The sequence below is a fragment of the Brassica napus genome, unplaced genomic scaffold (genome assembly GCF_020379485.1).
Source record: "Brassica napus cultivar Da-Ae unplaced genomic scaffold, Da-Ae ScsIHWf_663;HRSCAF=971, whole genome shotgun sequence".
Lineage (NCBI taxonomy): Eukaryota > Viridiplantae > Streptophyta > Magnoliopsida > Brassicales > Brassicaceae > Brassica > Brassica napus.
Window position 1 is genome coordinate 1 of NW_026016721.1, and position 6,885 is coordinate 6,885.

General features: G+C 42.0%; 1 pseudogene; it reads right to left on the reverse strand.

Moving 5' to 3' along the window:
* Nucleotides 1-2,528: 2,528 nt before the first annotated feature.
* LOC111201937 lies at nt 2,529-4,426 on the reverse strand (annotated as a pseudogene).
* Between the last annotated feature and the right edge of the window lie 2,459 nt (nt 4,427-6,885).

The following is a 6,885-nucleotide window of genomic DNA, read 5'->3' on the forward strand; positions in this document are numbered from 1 at the left end:
TCATCCAAGACTCGAAGAGCGGTATACACCGGTGCTGTTCCATGAGCAACTCATAAGGACTCTGCATTCTGTCATTAAACCGAGGTGGGAAGAAGCTTGCTCAAGAATGATGCCGTGAACAAAGCTTCAACCCAAAGTGTAGTAGGAAGATGACTCTGAAACAGCCTAGACATCCCCAACTCCGTTATATGTCTGTGTCTCCGTTCCGCAAGACCATTCTGCTCCGGAGATGTGAGTGTGAGGACAAGACATGAGTGTTTGATTCCACAATTAGCAAAGTGTTGAGCTAAATGTTGATTTACAAAATCGCCTCCACCGTCTGATTGAAAAATCTTTATTTTCTGTTCATATTGTGTTTCTACTTGAAGTTGAAATGCTTTGAAGATAGAGAACACATCAGACTTTGATTTCATAGGATAAAACCAGCAGAACCTTGAATAATTGTCAATGAATACAACATAGAATCTGAAACCCTGAACTGACACAACAGGTGCAGGACCCCAAACATCAGAATGTATTCTCTCAAGCACTCTACTGGATCTGAAATCTGAACTAGAAAAGGAAGTTTACATGTCTTGCCAAACTGACATGATTCACACATATTCTTGAAGGTCTTGTTTACTTGGATGGCCTTTATTTGATCATTAGAATGCCCCAGCCGCTTATGCCATACCACATCACTCGAACTTTGCTGTCTTGAAGAGTAGAACGACATGAACTGAGGATCATCCAACTTATAAAGTCCTTTAGCTTTGCTTCCCTGACTGAGAACCTTGTTAGTTTCCTTATCCAGAACACAAACAGTTGTTGAGTCAAAAGTGATAGAACAAGGGTAATCATCGGTGAGCTTGGAAACTGACAATAGTGACTTAGCAATCTTAGGACAGACAAGAACATTAAGCAAAGGTAAGATACCTGTCTGGGTGGGAATGGATGCAGAACCGACATGCGTGATAGGCAAGAAATCACCATTTCCAACCATAACCTGATCAGTTCATGTGTATTCCTGAGCTGAGTCGAGGTGCTGAGCAGAGCTGGTAACGTGATGTGAGGATCCACTGTCTGGAAACCACTCTGCTTCTGCGTGATGAGTAGAGGTGAGAATGTTGGCCTGTGGTTGTGGAACGTCCATAGCGAAACTCAAGTCAAAACGTCTGTAGCACTTGTTGGGGGAGTGACCATATTTGCCACAGAGAGATTTGATCTCAGAGAGATTTGATCTCCCAGAGATTTGATCTCCCAGAGATTTGATCTCCCAGAGATTTGATCTCCGAGAGGTAATCAGTCATGGTTTTGGTTCCCTTGACCGTTGTTTGAACCCTTCTCTGGAGATCTAGTCTTTTTGTGGCTGAGACTCTGTTGTACTTTTTGGCTAGAGCGAGCCAAACCTCCTGAGAAGAATGGAGTCCATAGACTGATTTGAGCGCATCTTCTGTGAGCGTACCATAGATCCAGGCCAGAATCAACTGGTCTTTTTGCATCCACTTCTTAAACTCCGGGTTTGCTGCTTCAGTGACTGCATCACCATCACGCACGGTTGTTGTCTCAGGTGGTCTTGGTTGTGCACCGGTGACGTAGCCCAAAAGCATCTGACTTGACAAGAACTGCTCGAATTGAAGCTTCCATAAGAGGTAGTTGCCTTCTTTGAGCTTCAAGGTCACAACTTGAGTAATCGTAAGAGCTGTAAGAGGAACGTGACTCTGGATTCCATCAATGACCAAACTTTGGTTTCCATCCATGACTAAGCCGCAGGTTCTAATCCCTGAAGCTTTGATACCATGAAGGTAAAGACAAAAACTTTATAAACTTTGCTATTTCTCTTTATTATGCTTTCATAACTTGCAGGTTACAATGTATCTCTTCTCTTATTTATACAGAGGTAAGAACAGTCTAGATGCTTTGCTCTGATTCGTCAAGCTGCCAGCTCAGTCGGTCTGATCCTCTAGCGCTCCAAACCTATTGCTGAGCTGCAGGTGAGGTGTCTAAACCATACTCTTGTCGCCAACGTTTATGCTTTTTCCTCTATTCATCCTCTTTACCATTATGACTTCTGTAGTGGTTTGTCTCTTATGTATTGCAGGCTTGGGCTCCATATGTCTTGAGATCATATGGGCTTGAATGGTGTCTGCGTTACTGGGCTTCATAATTGATTTATCTCATTACCATCAACACTACAAAAAAAAAAGAGTATTGATTGCATATATATGACTATGCATGCACAAAGGAAATAAACTGTCGAATGAAATGTGCACGTGAATGGATTTATTTTCTTACATTAACTTTAGTCCTTCCTTTCTCTATTGCGAAGAGCTTGTGGAATTGAAATATTCAGATTGGTCTTGGTCAAATTTCTATTAAAAGAAAAAAAAAATATTAATACATTGGTGAAAATTATACTTAGGACTATTAATACGACCAATAAAGTCTAAAAACTTACATGATCAGCAATGATTTCATACTAGCTAGGAATTCTGGAATTACTCCAGTCAAGCTGTTATTTGACAAGTCCCTGAAATTTGGAAGAGATCAAAATGCATTGAAATTTATGTGCTTTAAGGCAACAATGATCATACTTACAAGTTTTCCAGATGGGTTAGCTTTTGAATTCCAGTTTCTATGGTTCCCGTTAGCCCTCTTGAAGACAAGTTTCTGTTTATGTGTTGAGATACCCATTGAAACAAGTGAAATATTTAGTTAAAAATGATGGTTATAGATATCTCACAAGGAGGTGATTCTTGGCGGTGTAGACCCTTCCGTATCACTACAATTTAGGCCGTCCCACAAAAACCCACGAGGGACACATGGATCACCTTGCCATGAAATTATACTCAATCCATAAGCGGTTCCGATATTCTTAATAGCAGTCACTGCCACAAATTCGAACGATATCATCTTTAGCAAACTGGAATACAATATAGTCATGCATTTCACCATTTATTTACGTACCATCATTTGCGTCTGTTTCAGACTGTCGAAAATCGGCAACCCCAAAACCTTCCACAGCGTTAAGCAGTGGTGGGTGTGTAGACTTTCCCGTTCTTGTCAGCTTTATGATACAGTTTCTGTTTTCACATGTAACTGGAGACTGATTGTGCATCGTTTCGGACTGCAGATATAAAGGCCTGTAAGAGTCGTTAATGGACACTCCATTTAAAGAAATGTTGAACTCTCTAGTCTCGTTGGCCCGCAAGACTTCAACCTCAGCAAAATGGAGGTAAATGTAAATTTTATCAGTTGGGAATTCAGGAAACTCAATATCTATCAATGCCTCCACTCGCATTCTCAGGTGTTGCAGCGGTTTTGAGAGTATCTTAAGGAAGACGGAAACTATTGGAATTAGTGTTCACCGTAAGACTGGTTGATATCTGCGTCCAGTCTGACTGATTGTATGAATTCCACATTCTATCATAGACATCCTCCTCGTACCTGTTCTTTGCGAAATAAATTTATAACCAACGTCTCACAAATTAAAAAAGACTTGGATCATCTTAAACAAAGCAGACTCACCTTAGAACGTCTTCTGAATTGCTAAGATAAAAACGTGAAAACAACTTCAACGATCCTGATGTGGTGATGTAAGTGTTATTTCGAAGTGGCCTTATTTCGATGGCCGATATAAATGGCGTAGAGGTGCCTGTCTTGACAAGACACTAGTCCAAAATGTTTGACCTAGGGATGTGAAAGATCTCCTTCCGTACATTATTTTGAGTGTCTATTGTTACCCAGTAATTAGGGCCAATGTACAAGTCAAACATAGGATAATGATTTAGACCATCGTAGTTCCCATATATTGCTCTAACTCTGATCAAATAGTTGGTTCCCTGCTTCACAGTAATATTGTAACAGTTGCGCATCTCCTCTGGAAAGTATCTAACCGTTCTTTGAGGCTTTAAGTGATTTTCCTCGAGACTTCTCTGAATCCTAGAAATTTTTCCAGTTTGGATAAAGTTTGAATCTGATGAGTACTGTAATCCAGTTGCAGACTCGGTATAAGGAGACTGTTCATTCGGGAATAACCCGCAATCCAAGCTGATGAACCCTGTTTAAGGTAAAACCCTATTCGTTAAATCAAATTCCAGACAACTTGTATTTAAAGTAGCAAAAATGTACCGTTAAAACTGTGTGAATTTAACGTATTATGTTTGTTGAATCTACTTATAAAAGTGATGCAGCATCATGATACCTTCACCGCCAAGCAATTGTTTTTCTATTTTCGGCTTTTAAAAGATTTCCTCTTCTATCTATGATTTCCTTTTATTAGATTTTCTATTTTTAAGAGACTTAGGTTATTCTAAACCGTCTCTAAGACTTATATAAGGGTTTTGTAAGTTGGCTTTGATGATTAGTTTTTGGAAGTTAATAAACTAGAGTTTTCTCTAAAGCCTTGCATTAATTCGATTCTGTCATCAATACGAGAGCCTTGCATCGAATTTGATTAAATTATTCGATTCAAGAAGTTTAACCTAAATATTTAGATTTGAGCTGAGTTACCGTTGATACGCTGCGCCAAGTTGGTATCAGAGCTTTGCTACGCTCCTTCCGTATTCACAATGGCTAGGACACGTCGCGCCCCTGTTCAAACCGAAGCAGAAGCTACCCGAGAAGCTATCACCGAGCTTCAAGCGCAGATGCGCACCATCACCGCCGCCCTCCAGAACCTCGGCGTTCAACGCAACGCACCGCCACCCCCTGTTGGTAACCAGGCCAACGACCAAGATGAAGAAACATATGGAGAAGACGACAGGGAGGAGAACCTTGTTGCTGACAACCCCTTTGCCCCTCTCCGTCATAACCATGCACTGGCACAAGGTGCTGCCTTAGGAGCTGATGATGGTTTTCAATGGGAAAAAGGATTTAAAACAGAAATCTCTGAATTCCATGGCAACTCCTCCGCTGAAGAACTACTTGATTGGATTGTTACGGTTGAAGAAATTCTCGAATTCAAAAGAGTCCCAATGGATAGATGTGTTCCTGTTCTAACCATGCGGTTTCGAAACAGAGCAGCGGCATGGTGGACGCAACTGAAAGCAACACGATCTCGTCTCGGCAAGCCAAAAATCGTTTCATGGGATAAATTGAAGTCAAAGCTGAAGAAAACATTCCTGCCGTATAATTATGATCAGACTATGTTCCAACGTCTACATAATATTCGTCAAGGACCGCGTTCTGTTGCTGATTATTCTATGGAATTTTTCTTACTCCTGACTCGTGTCGACATACAAAATTGTGAACGTCAACTTGTCGCGCGGTTCACTGCCGGTCTCCAACAACAGATTCAGCATACAATCAACTTGTTCAACCCGCTAACACTGGCGGAAGCTCATCAACAAGCAGTCACAATTGAAGCTCAAACAAAAACGGGTAGCTTGTCCTGGACGTCATCTCGTCTCGTTCGTACCACTCCGTTACCAACAGCTCCAGTCGCAAGTGATGATACATCCTCTGCTAAAACAGAGACGTCCATTGTACCACTTGATACTCGACAGACACACCCAAGTTCCCTTCGATGCTTTTCTTGTGGAGAAATTGGCCATCGACAGGCGAACTGCCCTACCCGGAACCGTCGTGGTCTTCTTCTCGACACAGCATGTAACGATGTTGAAGTCGTTTATGATGAAGAAATTCCCGACGTCGTCGACGATACTGAAGTACTAACAGCGGACACTGGTACCGCATTAATGCTTCGCCGAGTTTGTCTTGCTCCTCATAGCGTCAATGAGAATCCTCAACGCAAAAATCTTTTTCATTCTAAGTGTACCATTGGAGGAAAGGTCTGCAAGTTCATTATTGACTCTGGTAGTAGTGAAAACGTGGTGGCTGAGGATGTTGTGAACAAACTTAGCTGGCCTACAGAACTTCACCCTCATCCTTACAAGCTTGCATGGCTAGACAAAAAGACAGATTTACTGATCACTCGTCGTGCGTTGATCTCATTCTCGGTTGGTGATTCTTATAAAGATCAAATTCACTGTGATGTTGCGCCCATGGATGCTTGCCATATGCTTCTTGGCCGACCATGGATATTCGATCGTCGCATTCAACATGATGGCTACCTCAATACAGTTTTCGATTTCAAAACCGCAATTTTACTCTCCAGCCGTCGTTACCAGAGAAACTGAGCTTACCATCCTCACCCGCGTTAATTCTGCAACGCAGACCGTTTGAAGCTACACTTCGGGAAGAAGGATTTGTGTTCATTCTGTTAGCAGCAGAGCCACCAACGACACTTCCATCAGTCCCTAGCGCGTTTACAGCTTTACTTGACGAATTTCAAGATGTCTTTCCCGATGACTTGCCATCTGGACTTCCTCCTCTCCGTGATATTCAACATCGCATTGATCTAGTTCCAGATGCAGCACTCCCGAACAGAGCTCATTATCGCATGAGTCCTAATGAACACGAAGAACTCCGAAGACAAGTGGAAGAACTCGTCGTCAAGGGTTTCTTACGAGAAAGTCTAAGCCCCTGCGCAGTTCTCGCATTGTTAATACCTAAGAAGGATGGTTCTTGGCGAATGTGTGTTGACAGTCGCGCTATCAACAAAATAACAGTTCGTTACAGATTCCCAATCCCTCGCCTTGATGATTTATTAGATCAAATTGGAGCTGCGTCCGTGTTCTCAAAACTCGATCTAAAGAGTGGCTATCACCAAATCAGGATTCGTCTAGGAGATGAATGGAAAACGGCGTTTAAAACTCGTGAAGGACTTTTTGAATGGCTTGTGATGACCTTTGGGTTATCAAATGCGCCAAGCACGTTTATACGATTCATGAATCAAGCTCTGCGCCCTTTTATAGGGAAGTTCGTGGTTGTCTATTTTGATGATATTTTAATCTTCAGCATGACTCTGGCCGAGCATCTGGACCACTTGCGCGAGGTTCTCCT